General features: G+C 36.1%; 1 protein-coding gene across 4 annotated transcripts in view; it reads right to left on the reverse strand.

Annotated features, from left to right (window-relative positions):
• LOC131693046 (uncharacterized) overlaps positions 1 to 16,495 on the reverse strand; it is a 182,436-nt gene extending 165,941 nt beyond the window's left edge. For all 4 annotated transcript variants that reach the window (XM_058980650.1, XM_058980814.1, XM_058980733.1 and 1 more), the window contains exon 1: positions 16,146 to 16,495. The gene's annotated coding sequence lies outside the window, so the exon portion shown is untranslated. The remainder of the gene's footprint in view (positions 1 to 16,145) is intronic.
• Positions 16,496 to 19,857: the final 3,362 nt, after the last annotated feature.

The following is a 19,857-nucleotide window of genomic DNA, read 5'->3' on the forward strand; positions in this document are numbered from 1 at the left end:
TTTGTTTTCATGCTTCTTTACTTGACGGCGTCGTTTTAAGATTATCTGGTGTTTTTACTTTATTGTTGAACCTTAATTAGTTATCAGGAACATGGAACGTTCAATTTGCTTTGGAATTCGAAGTTTACTTTTTGGTCACATATTCCCGAAAACAGATTTATGTACAGAATAGAATTTACTGGTCCAGTATTTTAACGCGCAATTGAATACAGTAAAGTGAGACAAGGTCACATGTGCTTTCAAGTCCCTTGAACAGAGAACGACAGGGAGAATGCGATTCGTGAATGAGACAGGTATATATTTCAAAGTTTTTATTTGCATTGAAGTAAATAGTGTGCATTCAGTTTTTCAAAGTTTTTATTTGCATTGAAGTAAATAGCCGTGCATTCAGTTGATTGCAATGCAGTCTCTTTCCATTCATCCTTATCGCTTTCATATTGTTTCGTTCGGAATTCTCGTGCAGGAAATATGGATAAATAAGTCCTATACAGACCAATACTGTGAAAAAGAAATAGTACTAGTACTCAGTATATCCAGATATGGACGACGATAAGTTAGAAGACACATTGTAGTTGCATCCCCCATCGAGAGTGGGTACTTTGGGAGACTTCTTTTCCTGGATCTAATTTGTGGATATTTTTGGTCTTTGATCCGTTATGAAAGTTCGTACCAATACAACGAATGTGCAGCTGATACAACTCATGGTTCATTCGCCTGCGCAACGTTCCGTCTTCCATCTGCACGCCACCATAGATGGTACGCAACACCTTTCGTTCGAAAACTCCAAGGGATCGTTGGTCCTCCACGAGCATAGTCCAGGTCTCGTGGCCGTAGAGGACCACCGATCTAATCAGCGTCTTTTAGATAAAAAACTTCGTGCGGCGGCGAATTTTGTTCGACCGGAACGTCCTCCGGAGTCCAAAGTAGGCACAATTTCCCGCCAAGATCTGTCTCTGAATTTCTCTGCTGTTATCATTGTCGTCGGTTACCAGTGAGCCCAAATACATGAATTCGTCGACCATCTCGATTTCGTCACCGTTAATCCGAACTCGGGTGGGAGGTTCATATTGTCGTCTCTAGAACCTCTTCCTCTCATGTATTTTGTCTTCGAAACGTTGATGGCAAATCCAATCCTGCTGGCTTCAGCTTTCAGTCTTTCAGCATTTATTTCATTCAAAATTCAAATATCGCACGTGGAATGTCTCTTTTGAAAATTTTCATCGTCAAATTTTCATATTACCCAGTTGAGCCAAATATTTTTCCCATATAGCCATGAATTTCCTTAATCATAGTGTAGATACAGGCTTTGAATACAATTGAATTAAAGTTGAGTTGATGTAGCAGCAGACAAAAAATAGTTTTGTTTTATCAAACCTTCGCAATTACAATTAATAAATATTTCAGATTGGCAGAAGATCTTATCACACAACTTAGAAATGGATACAGAAATAGTTAGATAGATGCGATAGAAGAGAGACAGAGAGAAAAAGAGAGAGAGAGAGATGGGGGGGCGTGTGAGGAATGGCAAATGATGGTTAATGAAGTGACATTATTTTTATAGGTATATTATTATGATACACTGATTTCCTACATTCTTATCATAAATAATGTAAGTAGTAATTTTTACGCCATAACGAGTTTAACCTAAATCTTGCAAAAGAGCTAAATTTTCGCTAGATTTTTGGGCTTCAAACATACAGTTGCTTTCGGTGAGGCCACGAGTATAATTATATGAGAAATCTTTTATCTCACTACTAGGTGATTTACTTGTTGATCTGTGTATTGATATACAATCCAACATTTTCCTCATGATTGAACGCAATGCCTAATCCAAGGGATAAATACCAGAACTCACTGTTTCTTTATCAACACATTATTTTGTCTTTGAAGTGAACTTATATATTGATTTTTGAGAAATAGTTAATTTATTATAAAGGTAATTCACAAAATGTTCTCAACATCGAATTCCTTGAATCACGTAGATGTGTTTTCATACCCCGATATTCAAAATCGGTTTAGTTTTGCCCCCAAAACACCAGTAAAGCAATACTCTGTATGAAACAATCTCATTTTTAGTTAGTGGAAATTGGTAACCGAGGACTAAAAATACAAAATGTTCAATATCTCCGCCGCTCGTGCACGGATTTAGACAATCTATAGATTGTTAGAAAGGTATTTTTACAAGCTTTCTATTTATGTGCAGGACAATATTGTATTGTTTAAAAGTAATTTGCAAAAAACCTGCCGTGTTTTGACAAAATCGCCCATATCTCAGAAAGTAAACAACGTCGAAAATCAAAAATAATAGTGTCAAATGGCAACGTTAGGCCTTTCATTTGAAACTAATTTCATTAAGATCGGTTCAGCCATTGCTGAGATAATTACATGACATTATGTACATATATACATACACACATACACACACATACACACATTGTCTCAATTTGTCGAGCTGAGTCGATTGGTATATGAGACTCGGCCCTCCGGGCCTCGGAAAAAGTTTTCAATGTTTGAGCGAATCCTATACATTTCTTTTGTAAGAAATGTAAAAATAATGTGCGAAGAAATGTAAAAATATTGGGACTCGAACCCAGGTCGGTTACCATGGTTCGCAAATCGTGTCAATTTTTGGAGTAGGTACAATTACCTTTGTTAAACACATAATTCAGCTAAAAGTCAAAGGTAATATAAGGGCAAATGTATAGGTAGAAACAACCTTTTGAAGACATGAAGTGCAGCTTAATGATTAAAGGTAATAGTATTGGTAACAGCATCATTTATTCAACTCGTATGGTTGAATAAAAGCATTAATATTGCCGCTACCACATTTGTTAGTTTTATAAAAGAGAATGAGCGAATATTTTAACGCCTGGTTCTAACAGTGCAACATAACACTTTTAAAATTGTCCTAGCTTCTGAACAAGATTACCCTGCTTGACACAAAGCCAGCCATTTTGCATAATATCGTGTGACATAAGACATAATATGGTCGTATAAGTACCATTTACCATTTACTTTCGAGTGTATTTAAAGCCACATGTTTGAGTAAACCGAGCACTCGAGTGGATCGTACTTTTACGTACGATATATTTCCAATGCAAAAGAAGGATAAATACTCTAAAACACACCAAATCGTTTGTCACTATGTGCATTCATTTCGATTTTAATAGATTCAGGGAAAGCTCGAAAGAAGGAATCAACACCTATGTTTGAATAAACCGGGAAGACGAAAAGATCAAAAGTTTGCGTGCTAGAGTTATTTGGCATGAAGATATAAAGAACTGCTCATGTTTGAAAAAAGGCATCAATTCCTATGTTCGAGTAAATCGGGAATGCGAATGGATAACTGGCTTGTTTGCGAGGAGCTGCCGCTTTCAACGACTCATCCTCAGGTGCTTAACACTCTATTAGTTACTTAGAAAATGTACAAAGTTTTGATTCCGCCACGTAACCTTACTTACATAACACTGTTTCTTGCTTCTGGATTCTAGGAAGAGTGTTACCGCTTTCTATGGTTGTTACCAAATGGCTCTCAAAAACACACCTGTACCACAGATAACAGACATTTATCTGTGAAAAAACTTATGGCTTTCTGGAAAATGGTGCATTCTGGCGGATGGAATTCTGGGGAATGGTACATTCTAGGAAATGCCTTTCTGGTGAATAATACATTCTGCGGGATGATATTCCGGGGGGTGGAATTCTGGGAATTGACTTTCTGGGGAATGATTTTCGGGGGAATAGTATGCAAGAACATGAAAATATTTTAAATTGCTTATTACAAATATACCTAAAATACTGCTATTAAAACAAATATTCCCTAAATATATATTCATATGACAGTGTAAACATTATTCTATAAGTGTGTAAAATTATATTCAATTATCTTAAGCAGTTTTTGAGAAATACGAAAATGAAAAAAGTACAATATTGTTTTCAAAAGTTTTAAAGCCTATAATTTAAACAAAAAAAGCAATTTTAGCAAAATATTTATACCAAAAGTTATACTCCATGTCCTCTATACAAAAAAATATTTTTCATAAAAATCGGTGATTTTGTGAAATTTTCGACGTGGTTTGGCTCATATATATATATATATATATATATATATATATATATATATATATATATATATATATATATATATATATATATATATATATATATATATATATATATATATATATATATATATATATATATATATATATATATATATATATATATATATATATATATATATATATATATATATATATATATATATATATATATATATATATATATATATATATATATATATATATATATATATATAGGGGAATTATGGTTAAAACCGACACCTTAAGCTTAACACTTTTTCTAAGTTGCCACAAAACCAATAAAATTATAATTTTTATGCAGAATTCTGCTTCAGAAAATTCTTAACAAGACTTAATTTTTTCAGCGCTTCAAAAAATTAATTTCATTAAAAAATATTGGTTGTAAAACTTGGAAAACAAAGTGACTTTTTGTAAGCACTGCGGGTAAAACCGACACCCCATAGGGGTAAGATCGACACCCCCTTTAATTTATTTTCTCTCCACTTTAATAAAATCTTTATCTTTATTAAAAATGAGATATATGCGTGATTAATAAAGTGTGACTATGTATGATGCAAATATGTGCTTTTTATTGCTTCATCATGTAGTGAGGGGAAGAAAGTTCGAAAGCGTAGTACTATAAATAAGAGTATTTTATGCTATAAGATTATTTATTGATATGAGTATTTCCAAATAATCCTTGCGCACATCATTGCAACCTCCAGTGTCATTTTATTTCATAAGAGAAGATTTTCAAGCGTTCTACGTTCTGCTAATTGGATTCATTCACTTATAAGTGACACATACACACTTCTTAGTAAAACTATCTTTTTCAGATTTGATTTTTCGGACTCTGATCATGAACGATCTATTGGAGTATACATAATATCATTGTCTCATTGTGATAAAATTCGTCTATGACAAACCAAGAGAACACTAGAAATTCGGTTTGATGACCTTTTTGCAGAAATAGCAAAAGCTTCGTTAGAATCAGATAAGCAAAAATTCCAATTTTTGATGTTTAAAGAGACTTACAAGAAATAAACACAATAAAAGTATTTCTGTGTATTTCTGCTAATACTATAGTGTTCTAATAGGCTAATTGAAGTGTCACAAAGATCCCCAGTATTTTGAAATGAATTGCAACTATACACAACCATCTTAACAGGGTGTCGGTTTTACCCTAACCATAGGGTGTCGGTTTTACCCCAACAGCGCACATTTTTTTATGAAAGCAATTAAAAATATTGAATTTTTCAAACTCGTCTTCAATGCACCTAGTTGATCATAGGACAGGCCGATAATAATAGGTACTGAAAAATGGGGTGATTTGAAAAGCTTTCGTTCGGTTAAAACCTTAAAATCTACCAACGAAATTTTACATCCAGACGAGTATGAACGCTGCTGTCGAATGTTTTGTTAATTTTTATGACATTCGGCGCACTAACGTAAATCCAATTTTTCTTCAAATGCTCTAAATAAACGTACTAATAATATTGTATCATTATGAAATGAATAAAAATTTGATTTCTAGGAAAAGTTGTGGGGTGTCGGTTTTACCCACAGTGTCGGTTTTTCCCACAATTCCCCTACTAGCTAATTCCCGTCGCGCGTTGCTGCGACTATCAACAAAATAGAAGTAAAACGCAATTTGTTCCGAAGAACCATCTGGCGGGCAGATAATGTCCAATCCATAGCACACAAACACGCTCCATAATAAATGTCTAATGCGTATTAATTTTTGCGGCAAACGGTTAAGCTGTTTGGGAGTCCATAAATCATATACACCAAATTCTTTTTTTGCACGGGGGATGCGTTCCGTGCAAAAAAAAACCGTGTAAAAAAAATCCGTGTTATTTCGAGAAACCGTGTGAAAAAAATCCGTGCTATTTCGAGAAACCGTGTAAAAAAAATCCGTGTTATTTTGAGAAACCGTGCAAAAAAATCCGTGTTATTTCGAGAAACCGTGCAAAAAAATCCGTGCTATTTTGAGAAACCGTGCAAAAAAAATCCGTGTTATTTTGAGAAACCGTGTAAAAAAATCTGAATTGTTTTATTAACAGCTATTTGGTTATCGTATTTAACAATGAATACTGTTGGACATTTTAAATGCACAAGGGGGCTGTCAATGTGCCCAGTAGAAGTTTTTTAATTTTTCGAGGAGCTTTTTTTAGAAAAATGTAAATTTTTTTATTCGTTAAAAGAAGTTGTCCGTTGAAAAGCAATAGTTAAAATGGTAAAATGTTTCAACTATTTAGAGTTTGTTAACTTTTTGTAGATTACACTGTGCTACAGCGATTTTAAATTTTTTAAATGAACTAGTATAGCAAATGCGATACAAAGTAATGTACACACGAAACTTTGAAGCAAAAAAACATTTTTTTGGGACCTTTGCCACAACAAAATTAGCTACGTTGTCATTTTCAGCCGATTTTCGGTTTTGTAACATTTTTTGAACGAAGAAAACTAGACCTTTCGAACAGTATGCGGTCATATACAGTTTGGTAAGAAACATTGTTCGATTCTGGGACAACAATATCAAAATTGTCATTTTTTGCGATTTTTTCATGTAAATGGTTATCTTCTCATTAAAAGAATTTTCATGAAAAGTAAAAAAATCATTTTGATACAAAGACTCTCTTGCGCAATTGAAATGTCAGAAATTGTCAATTTTCAACGGCCTATTGATTGGCTTTTATTTAATTAAATACTCTTTCCTGATAAGAGGCAGCAATTGCCATTTTGCAATGTTGACAGACCCCTTCTTAAAATTTCCAAAACTGCACTTTGATGAAAAATTATTTCCTGAAAAGCTGAAAATTCGCTACTTTACTCTTAGCGAATCTAGTTTTTTTTTTAACGACTGCAACCTGTGCCTGGGTGGATATCGGTCCGTCCCGCGAGGCAAACTTTGCAAAATCGTACGAAATGGCGACTATCTGCCAATTAAACATCGATCTTTAGGAGGACGATAAAATTTTGTGCATGTGTGTCTCAAAAAGTGTGATGTCCTCTAATTTGTCTAATTCTGAAAAATTTTCTCCTGTCAGTGCGTTTGAATCGTCTGTATCTATACTAAACCAATTTAGAATTAGAACCGCCTTTTGTCTTGTTCCTATTCTTTTCTTTCGTCTCCTAGGTCTGAAGCGGATCAATCGACTATTAATAAATATGATAAAAGATGCCAGCAGTATTGGCCCTTATTCGCAAATACTTTATTCACTACAACTGTGCTATATTTCTTTTCGATCTTATAACAGAATTTGAAAATTTCTGTTCTAAATAGTAGATATTGGTAGTTGTTATGATGTACCAATAAGCTAGAGTAGTGACAATATTTTTCAGTTCCACAGATACAATCTCCCTTCAGAGTTATTCGCATCTGCTCTCGGAGTCCACCAATCCTCCAAATGACTCAATCTGCTCGAACTGAATGCACATTTATACCACTGAGCATTCAACTCGAACATATCACACCGAGGAAGCGATTTGTTATTTCCAAGAACCAAAGCTCGAGTGAAACAATCAACATTCTCGTAGGTGCCAGTCCTGCACATCTTCTTGGAACCAGCTAACATATCCAAGCTCGACAGATAGCAGAATTCACATATATCTCCACCCAAGCGAAGTGATCAATTCACTTGTAAGTAGGACCCCTCATCCACAAACCAGTCATGAACACATCCGTACCAACGAGAATTGATCATACCAGACGAAGGCCACAGGTCTTCACCAACTTGTCCCATCTCAGTAAAAAATAGACTTGTGCCTGTCCCTAACTCTTTGAAAGCTCTATTTAATCAGAGATCACTAATTGGTTGGTAAAAAGAAACATCAGTCGTTATCTACTCAGACCAAACAATACGTATTGCGTATCCCTGCATATTAAAATCTCCGCTATCAGTTTCTAGCTTATCAAACTGAACAAGCAAAATTAATATACTTTGTGTAGTGGCACTACCCGGGGGAACTAGGACGCTTAGTAGTTGGCAAACATCATGGGACAATGGAGATCTGGGACGGTGGTTGCACTCAATTATCCCTAAAGTATCAACGAAGGCATGGTTCAAAGGGTTGGATGTAAGTCGAAACTTCATTCGTGTGATGTCTAGGCTCATGTCCAACCACGTTACGTTGAATGCGCATCTCCGCCGTATTGGGATCGCAGATGATAATCAATGTGCTTGCGGAGAGGGGATACGAAGACATTGAACATATTGTTTGGTCTTGCACTGCATATCGTGAAGCCAGATCCCAATTAATAGACTCCTTACGAGCCAGAAGAAAACCACCCTATGTTCCTGTTCGTGATATCCTCGCTTTACGAGATCTTACACACATGGGCCATATTTATCATTTCCTGAAAACAATAAATATTCAAATATAATTATCCCCACAATGTTTCTAGTTTTTTCCCTTGCTACCCACAAACAATTTAGATTTCTTCGCAGTTAGTTAAGTTAGATAAAACGATATAAATAAAGAAAAAAAATAAACAAAAATTACAGAAAAACTATCAATAGGTTTACAATGAAATTCAAGAAAATAGAGTATAAATAAAAATATTCAAAATGATGATTATCCTCAGTGTTAGCATTAGAAAGTGAATTTTTATTATAACGTGATAGTCTTAAGAACTTTTGTAACATGTTATGTAAAAAAACCCCGGCGTAAAAAGCTTTTGCAAATGCCGTGTCAAATAAACGTTTTATGAAAAAAAAAAAACTACCCGGGGGAACTTGGCCATATACCAATTGCTCCATTGCCGATGTGATATATGAATCGGAATATTATTTGATGATATCTAAAAAGCATACAATCCTATAAAAACATTGCCCAACGTTATTGATTTTCAACTACCATAACTTGAATTTTGAATAACAACTCATTTCCTAAAATTGAAAAATACGCGATTTTTACACATTGGCAGATCATCCCCATTTGCATTGCAAATATCCAATGCCATTTATTTCCAGCTGCCGTTACTAAATGCCTATTAATTTTTTTGCCCGGTTTCTCGAAATAACACGGATTTCTTTTGCACGGTTTCTCAAAATAACACGGATTTTTTTCGCACGGGTTCTCGAAATAACACGGATTTTTTTCGCACGGGTTCTCGAAATAACACGGATTTTTTTTACACGGTTTCTCGAAATAGCACGGATTTTTTGCACGGTTTTTTTCACGGGATGATCAAATCATTAAACTTGTATATCGAAATAGGTATTTTATACATAAAAATCGTATTATTTTGCAAAACTGTGCAAAAAAAAACCGTGCAAAAAAGTGCGTGCAAAAACAGAATCCGGTGTACATAGAAACATTGACTTATATATATATATATATATATATATATATATATATATATATATATATATATATATATATATATATATATATATATATATATATATATATATATATATATATATATATATATATATATATATATATATATATATATATATATATATATATATATATATATATATATATATATATATATATATATATATATATATTCACTTACAAGAATTTCGAACAGTTTGGAGCCAGCACAAAGAGAAGTTCTGCCTCGACAATCTGCTATGTCTTGCTATGTTTAAAGACTTTTTCCCCACAAAGGAACCAATCTTGATATCAGTGCGACAAAATGAGTTAAAACAACTTTGACTCTTTGATTCGCGATTCTCGGATGTAAAGGAGATCGTCAAAATTAATAAAGATAAAATACGCATTGTCGTTGGTAGTCTCCAACAATCCAATGCAATTGCTTCTTGCGAACTTATTACGCGTGAATATAGAGCGTATATTCCTTCAAAGGAAATTGAAATTGATGGGGTCATCACAGAATCGAGTTTGACTGTTGATGACTTAATTAAGCATGGGGTTGGTCGTTTCAAAGACACCATACTTAAAGACGTAAAGATACTTGAATGCAAACAATTGCATTCAGTATCACACGAAGAAGATAAAAAAGTTTATCGATTGTCTGACTCGTTTCGAGTGACTTTCGCTGGGTCTGCGCTGCCCAACTATGTCATTATTGATAAGATTCGTCTCCCTGTTCGCCTTTTTATCCCTCGGGTAATGAATTGCCTTAATTGTAAACAGCTTGGCCACACAGCCACGTACTGTTCCAATAAGGCACGGTGTGGCAAATGTGGGGGTTCTCATCAAGAGCATACATGCAATCAAAATTCAGAAAAATGTATAATGCGCGGAGAAAACTCGCATGAGCTCCTTGCATGCCCCATTTATAAATTGCGCGAGGATAAAATTAAACGATCCTTGAAGGAGAGGTCTAAGCGCTCCTATGCAGAAATGTTCAAAAATACTACTCCTAAACCAATCTTCTTAGAAAACACTTACACATCCCTATTTTCGGAACAGTCTGACTCTGACGGAGCGTGCGAAGGTACATCATTCTTCTGCGCCTAAAGCCGAAAAATTTCGATTTAAAACCGAAGTCAATTCCGCCCGGTTTTGGGAATGTACATACCAAACAGAACACCATTACTGGAAATAATAAAATTTCGACTCCCTCTGAGCCTCAGCCGGGGGTAGGATTATTGAAATTTTCTGAAATTGTTGATTGGATTTTTAAAGCATTCAATATTTCTGAACCACTAAAGAGTATACTTTCAGCTTTCCTCCCAACAATTAGAACATTTTTAGAGCAGCTGATTGCTCAATGGCCCATCCTTGCAGCAATTATATCTTTCAATGGATAATTCAACTCCTAAGGTGAAAGACTCCATCACTGTCTTACACTGGAATTGCATTACTTCTACCAAAAATTGATTCCTTAAAAATTTTACTGCATAATTTAAAATGCGATGCTTTTTCTCTAACATGGCTTACCTCAAACATTAATTTCAACTTAAATGATTTCAACATTATTCGCCTAGACCGAGACACTCCGTATGGAGGAGTGCTTCTAGGAATTAAAAAGTGCTATTCCTTGTATAGAATTACCATCCCCATGATTGCTGGCATTGAGGCTGTAGCAGTCCAAACGAACATTAAAGGCAAAGACATGTCTATCGCTTCTATATATATACCTCCCAAAGTTCAAATTGGACAACGTCAAATTTTTGAGGTATGGCTGCTCCGCGTCTAATACTGGGAGACTTCAACTCGCACGGAGTATTGTGGGGTTCGCTCTACAATGATAACCGATCCTCTTTGATATACAATGTTTGTGACGAATTTAATATGACAGTTTTAAATACTGGCGAAACAACACGCATCCCCAGACCTCCTGCACGTCCAAGTGCATTAGATCTATCTCTGTTCTCGACATCACTTCGGTTAGATTGCACGTGGAAGGTTGTACCTGATCCCAACGCTAGCGATCATTTGCCAATCGTTGTTTCAATTAACAGTGAGTTAGGCCTTACGAATTCAATCAATGTTCCTTATAACTTAACACGAAATATTGATTGGAAAACATACGAAACATTAATTTCCACTTCTCTTGCTTCGACGGAAGAGCTACCTCCTACCGAAGAATATGAATTCCTAGCGGGTTTAATTATTGAAGCAGCAGAACAAGCCCAAACGAAATGCAATCCTGGAATGATAATAAATAGACGGCCGCCTAATCCTTGGTGGGACAAAGAGTGCTCTGATGCATATGAAGCTAAACAAGTTGCCTACAAAGAAATTATGAAACAGAAAGGGGGTATACGTAAGAACTTTGAAAATTACTTTATTTTGCAAAACAAATTTGACAGTATACGTCGTGCCAAAAAGTCTAGTTATTGCAGACGCTTCGTTGATGGCTTGTCAAGAGAAACATCAATGAATACTCTTTGGAACACAGCCAGAAGAATGAGGAATCGAAACGTGACTAATGAAAGCGAAGATTTTTCGAATCGTTGGATATTTAATTTTGCCAAGAAAATTTGTCCAGATTCTGCTCCTGCGCAGAAAATCATTCGCGATGCTCCCACAAGAAACGATTTCATAGATTCGCCTTTGACAATGATGGAATTTTCAATTGCACTCCTCTCATGCAACAATAATTCTCCGGGACTAGACAGAATTAAATTCAACTTGGTGAAGAATCTACCTGACCTAGCAAAAAGAACTTGTTGAATTTATTCAACAAGTTTCTTGAGCAGAACATTGTCCCGCGTGACTGGAAACAAGTGAGAGTTATCGCCATTCCAAAACCGGGAAAACCAGCCTCCGATCATAACTCGTATCGACCGATTGCAATGCTATCCTGCATCAGGAAATTGTTGGAAAAAATTATCCTTCGACGTCTCGACAATTGGGTTGAGGCGAACGGGTTGCTCTCAGATACCCAGTATGGTTTTCGGAGAGGAAAGGGAACGAATGATTGCCTGGCGCTACTTTCGTCAGAAATCCAACTCGCTTACGCAAAAAAAGAACAAATGGCGTCTGTGTTCTTAGACATAAAAGGAGCATTCGACTCAGTCTCCATTGATGTTCTCTCGGAGAAGCTACATCAATGTAGTTTTTCACCGATATTAAATAATTATTTATACAATTTATTGTCAGAAAAGCACATGCATTTTTCATATGGCGATTTGGCGACACTCAGAATAAGTTACATGGGCCTCCCACAAGGCTCTTGTCTAAGCCCCCTTCTCTATAATTTTTACGTGAATGACATTGATAATTGTATTGTCAGCCCATGCGCTCTAAGACAACTTGCAGATGATGGTGTGGTTTCAGCCACAGGACCAAAAGCTATAAATTTACAACAACCATTGCAAGAAAGCTTGGATAATTTATCAATTTGGGCTTTAAAGCTGGGCATCGATTTCTCTACGGAGAAAACAGAGTTGGTTGTTTTCTCAAGGAAGCATGATCCAGCTCAGCTTCAGCTTCAGTTGGTTGGTAGAACGATAGCCCAAGTCCTGACTTTTAAATACCTTGGAATTTGGTTCGATTCTAAAGGCACATGGGGAGGCCACATTAGGTATCTAATAACGAAATGCCAACAAAGGATAAATTTACTGCGAACAATAACTGGATCATGGTGGGGCTCTCATCCAAGTGACATGATAAGATTGTATCAAACAACAATACTTTCAGTAATGGAATATGGGTGCATCTGTTTCCGTTCAGCTGCGAACACTCACATTATTAAACTGGAACGGATACAGTATCGTTGTTTACGAATCGCCTTAGGTTGCATGCAGTCGACCCATACGATGAGTCTTGAAGTACTAGCGGGAGTTCTTCCTTTAAAAGACCGATTCTGGGATCTCTCCTCTCGTTTACTTATTCGATGCGAGGTTATGAACCCACTGGTAATTGAAAATTTTGAAAGACTTGTCGAGCGTCAACCCCAAACCAGATTCATGACAGTGTATTTCAATCACATGTCACAAGAAATAACGCCTGCTAGGTATGTTCCCACATACGTCAATATACTAGATACTCCTGAGTCCACTTTATTCTTCGACACGTCCATGCTAGCAGAGATTCGTGGAATTCCGGATCATCTACGCTCGCGGGAGATCCCTAAAATATTCACAAGTAAATATCAACACATAGACTGCCTTAAAATGTTTTACACTGATGGGTCACGAATCAGTGAGGCCACTGGTTTCGGTATTTTCAACAATAATTTTTCAATTTCTCTCAAACTTGCAGAACCCGCCTCTGTTTATATAGCGGAACTAGCAGCTGTTCACTATAGTTTGCAAATAATTATTACTTTACCCCCGAACCATTACTTTATACTCACTGATAGTCTCAGCACAATTGCAGCTCTACTCTCCAAGAGGATTGATAATCACGATCCATTCTTTTTAGGGAAGATACGAGAATCTCTGAGTAACCTAACAAGAAAATGTTATACATTTACCCTAGTGTGGCACATCGCCCATTGCTCTATTGCGAGCAATGAGAAAGCTGATAATTTAGCCAAGATTGGTGCACTAGATGGTGAAATATATGAAAGACCCATCGCTTACAATGAATTTTATAGCGCTTCTCGACAGAGGACACTTGCTAGTTGGCAAACATCTTGGGACAATGGAGATATGGGACGATGGCTACACTCAATTATCCCTAACGTATCAACGAAGGCATGGTTCAAAGGATTGGATGTAAGTCGGGACTTCATCCGTGTGATGTCTAGGCTCATGTCCAATCATTATACTTTAGATGCGCATCTCCGTCGTATTGGGCTCGCTGAGGGTAATCATTGTGCTTGTGGAGAGGGTTACCACGACATTGAGCATGTTATTTGGTCCTGCACTGAATATCCTGAAGCCAGATCACAATTAGTAGATTCTTTACAAGTCCGAGGAAGACCAATCCATGTTCCTGTTAGAGATATCCTGGCGTATCGCGATCCTCTATACATGGAACTTATCTATCATTTTCTAAAAACAGCGTCTGTTAAAATTTAATTAAATTCATCTCCTCATACTCTCATCCAAGGCTAATCATTCACCAATAAAAGTGTCCTAGAATATTCAGTTTTTAGGTTTAGACAATAACAGAAAAAATTAAATAAATACACCCGAAAATACTAGATCATTATGAAATACAACAATGTAAGGAAAAAAGCAAACAATAAAGTGATTTCAGTGTTAGTTTTAGACAAATTACTAGTATAGTTAAAATTAGTCTTAAGGATTTTTGTAACGTGCTATGTAAAAAAAGAAACTGGCGTAAAAAGCTTTTGCAAATGCCGTGTCAAATAAACGTATGGAAAAAAAACTCCTCGCGCGAACAAATTTTCTAAAAGCAACCAAGCGTAGTTAGTTATGGACAGTAATATGGAACAGAAATTACACTGTTACGACGTTAGTTTCCAAATATGCTATTGATACTTGAAATCGGTTTATTGACTGTTGGGTAAATTGAATTGTATTTTTCGTATATTTTGTATGACAAAATAAATAATGCAAAACCTATACCATACCATACTCGTAATCAAAATGAAGAAGTGAAGGATTAACAATGTTTGTGTGTAGAGAAGTTATCATTTTATTATTATACTTTTCAATGACATTCAATTGGTTACAGATTACTACTTAGTGTAAGGAAAGTTATAAAAATTTAGAGTCAACGTACTAAAGTGAGAACAAGAACGTAATCAAAATGAAGAAGGGAAGGATTAACAATGTTTGTGTGTAGAGAAGTTTTCATTTTATTATTATACTTTTCAATGACATTCAATTGGTTACAGATTACTACTTAGTGTAGGGAAAGTTATAAACATTTAGAGTCAAAGTACTAAAGTGAGAACAAGGTTTGCAAATATACAGATTGGAAAAACTAGAAGGAGCATTAGAACCAGGCATAGAATCGTATGGACTAATCTTTTGTTTTCTGATGGTAGGAGTCGAGTTTATGCAGGGTTACTACGAATCGCTGAAGACTACCAACATGTCTCACGGCAAAGAAGACAAACTTATCCCTCTTGAGCATGAGAACCAACAGTCGGTTATCACGGTAAAGAAGGTAAGTCTATTTTTTTCTTGAGCAACTTGCAGCAAGACTTGAGCAATTCGTAGTAACACTGCCTAAGCTCGACTACTAACAGCAGAAGACAAAAGATTAATCCGTAAAATTTTAAGCCTGTTTCTGATGTTCCTGCCACTTATACCTTTCCGATCTATATATTCCACAACTTTGCTTTCAATTGAGTACTATGGCTCTAAATTTTCATAACTTTCCCTACTTAGTAATCTCTAGCTAATTGAATGTCGTTAAAAAAGTATAAAGCAAAAATGTGACTACATACTAGTCGAAATGAAAAATGAGAAAAGATGCCTTATTATACTATAAATTTCTGATAAAAAGAATACACATGCTAAACGCATTTTCGTAATATATGCTTGTTCGCCATCTTTAAACCAAATATAAAAGTCACTCTCTTCTACTATACGATTCAGTGATCGATCATAAGTATATTATTTCAAGGTTGTGCAATAGAATAGGTACCAAAATCAAAGAAAAAATCCACTAGGATTCAGTATTTTGAGTAACCAGCAAAAATTCCTATCATTTTAAGAAAAATCTATTGCTAAAAATAGTACTCCACACGATAATTTATTTAGTCACCGTGCATTGTTATCCGCTTGATTCCGCAACAAGTTCTATCATCGCCATTCACGTTTCAACGTTTAACATCCGTTTAGCTTGTGATCATTCACTCATGAGATTGAATTTTTCCAAGTCACAATATTTTTTTCTTACAAGTACAAAACTAAGCAGAAGTGTTCCCCTAAAAATGAATAGCAATGCCAATCTTCGTAATGTGCACGAAAATAAAACAGAAAATGTCCAGCAGCCATCCACAAGACTGTATGTTTAATATGCTATATAGAGCACACTCATTAAAAATGTGCAACACAATATATGGTTCGTAGGAGCTATGCGCTCTCACAGCCAAACAAGTCAGCCGAGAAGGAATGTTATCATTGTACTGGCGTGCAGTTTCCAGCTTCACAATCCGGCAAGGACACTCTTTTCCTGCCGAGGACACTCTCTCCCAAATCGAAGAATCTCTCAGAAGGAGCGAAAGACTGTACGAATGACACTCATCTGCCCCGTGAGACCCGATTTTGCGTATAAGCAACAGGCTGACGATGAAACATTACTTCTTTAAAAATTAAAGCTAACGCCAAATTTTATACCAGGCAAGGTTCTTTATATTGTGTGCGTCTATACGTAAAAATTCAAAACCGCATGTTTAAAGCTGTGATAAATTTTAGCAATATCGTGTTTCTAATTGATATTGACCTTTTTTCCTAATTCTTGTAACCACCCTTTCAATTTTCAATAGTCCACCCTGATGACTAGACATATTATTGGAAAGGGATATTTGATGTGTAATATTATGGTTAACCCCTTCACGTGCATATTCTTCGTAGAAAAGAAAGTTCTTATGTGTAAAGAATATTAATTATTTTTGTTGCACTGCATTGGAAGTACACTAAAGGGGGGAAAGGGTTTTAGCGTTAAAATAACACTCTCTTGCGATTTTTTTATACTTTGCGTGAAGCGAACTGATCAAAACTTTTGTACATTATAGTATACCATTTCAATAACATGCTGTAATTTTTCCATGCAAAAATATCGACAAACAACTCGGTGACGAAGCTTTTTGTAGGACGTCTCTGGAAAAACACGATTTGCGGTGTTAACTGCCATTCAAAAACTACTTAACCGATTTCTTTCAAAATTTGCATACACATTCTATGTTAAAAGTACCTAACCCCTACGTTGAGTTTTTTCTTAATTTTCAATTAAGGGTTTTTTTTCCTCATTTTAAAGAAAAATTACAATCAGTTCTCTCTGAAGAGCCGAGAGCATCGGATGTGCTTACAAACTGCTGTGCGCGAGAATGTATAGGAAGCTTTGTATAAATGTCTGATTTCGACAAGTTTTTATAATCATTAATGAGTTTATTTCATTGTTACATGTATTGTGCATAAGAGCAGCATTAAAAGTGAACAAATAAAATGTGATGATGTGGGGGCTCGGCGCATCGGCGTCCGTGTACAGAGCGAGTTTAAACAATGGTGTTACTGGTTTTGGGGCAAGTGTGGTGTATGGAAAGTTTACTGTTGTGTTGAAACGACTTTTATTTGATATTGGTGTCTTTCGGAACGATATCATGCACTACAAGCAGGGATGCCAACGGTACCGATAAACTACATTTTTTTCGATATATTTACATTTGCACAAGCCGTACAGCCCGCTACAGCGACGCATTACTACAGCTCTTGCCAGAACAGTAGGCAAACCGAGTACATTTTGCCGTACAGCAGTAGAATACATTTTTGTTTTGCTGCTGTACTCCGACTGCTCGGTGAGAGTGTGGCGTAGTGAAGTTTGTTCTCTCGCTTTGTACATTTTTCTCTGCATAGTCAAAGGGAGAGTCCCGCACACGAAAGCGTTGATGCCGGCCGTGGCGTGAATGAGCCGCATTCATTGTAGTCATTTTTGAATAAAAATATTAAAAAGATTGAAAATATTAAAAAATGTAAAATAAGGAAAGCGAAGCTGTACCGCTCGCGTCTGGTGGCTGTACTGGGGACAGTAGTTTTCTGTCATGTTACTGCTTTACACACAGGCAGCCGTACAGCGCTGGGCGTCCTGCACTAGCGAATGACAGCAGCATCGAGAGAGAAATGAGAATGTAGGCAGAAAAATTACAGCCGTGGAAAAGGTAGGCATTTTGCATCCTTGACTACAAGCATATAAATGCATTCAACACTGAGCAAAGCAAAGGGAGAAAACGACTGTACCCGCTTGGATTTCTCAGCTGTGAAACGAAAAAAGCGTAGCTAGTCCCGGACCGCTGCAGTGTGGAATGAGAACATGTAGTCCGATTAGTACAGTAGTGGTAGTGATTCAAAGCCAAGCGTACGTTATAGAATGAAAAAAGGTATCATTAATGCCAACGTATACACTAATATCCGTCGCGAGTCAATACCACAAACAAAGCGCCAATATGTGCGGAGATGCGAAACGTAGTGTGATACACACCAACTTTGTCCAGGATCCGGTGAGAGATTTCCAATTGGAATTATCTATTAAATCTAATATAATGTTGCATATTATGTGAACTACACACAGCGCTTTATCTTATTTCATCGTCATTCGTTGTTCTGGAGTCGATTTGTTTTGTATCTTCTTCCACAGGTACAATGTATGAAATATAATGTGCGTTGCGTATTTTGTTTGGCTAATTCTAGATAAACCTGTGAGGGTCTATGCGTTGGCGAGAGTCTCCTTTTGTTTACTTTCTTTTCCGTCAAGAACTCGGGCTAAACTAGACGATATCAGTCTTTCGATATGTAGTGAAACAATGTTGGAAAGTCTTTTGATGGCACCATAATGATCAAAAGAGGGGGTAAACAGAGGGGCTATCATTCGGGTTTGTGTCCTTGTCACGTGTTTGGCTAGAAATTGTGGATGGATTTTCACGCTACTAGCACAAAAACAATGAATAAGAATGATTCTCTAATTGAATGCCGGAGTGTTTGTGGAATAGAACTATTCATAAATAATCGAAACATTTCTTTAATTTTTTTTGTGCACCTTAATTTGTTTTATTGCTTTCAGTTATAACATTGTCGGTATAATAATTATTTTATTGGTTGATAAATATTTACAAAAGTTCAAAGCATTTATGATGATCATCATGAAATTTAAAATTTTTTTCTTTTGCTAAATTCATTGATTATTTTAAATACTAGGTACGTTCGAGCCTCGATCGCAAGGGATTTCAGATTTGGGTGGAGTCATGCCAACTGTGAGAACGAAATTGATTTTACTTACGTTAAAGTTGTTAGTTCATAGCGGTTATGGGGCGAATTGGCATAACTTGGGCAGCCATCATTGACATCAAATCAGACCATATTCATCATAATAATCATAGAGTGTAGTTGCGTACTCATTATCGATCTATTTAAATGTATTGCTACTTGACGCCACTGCTTATGGTTGACAGGTGATTAGACGGCAGTGGTCAGTAGGTCATGCTTGACAAAGTTGTTGTGTGAGGATTGCCCGATGTCATGATGGTGCTGCTGCTGCAATAGAAGGTAGTACACCACAGTATCCGGCAGTGAATAATATCAGGAACTTTTATCATGGTTTTCGTCTACAGCTAACGCACTTTCAGAACAGCAGAGTGTAGAATGTTCCGAAGCGCTGTGGTTGTGTGGGACAAAGGTTACATAAGTTGTACATCCTTGGATGGGTGAAAAATTGATGAAACGTATTGTGAAGTGAGTTAAATGAAATTCCTTGTATTATATTT

This window comes from Topomyia yanbarensis, chromosome 1 (genome assembly GCF_030247195.1).
Source record: "Topomyia yanbarensis strain Yona2022 chromosome 1, ASM3024719v1, whole genome shotgun sequence".
NCBI lineage: Eukaryota > Metazoa > Arthropoda > Insecta > Diptera > Culicidae > Topomyia > Topomyia yanbarensis.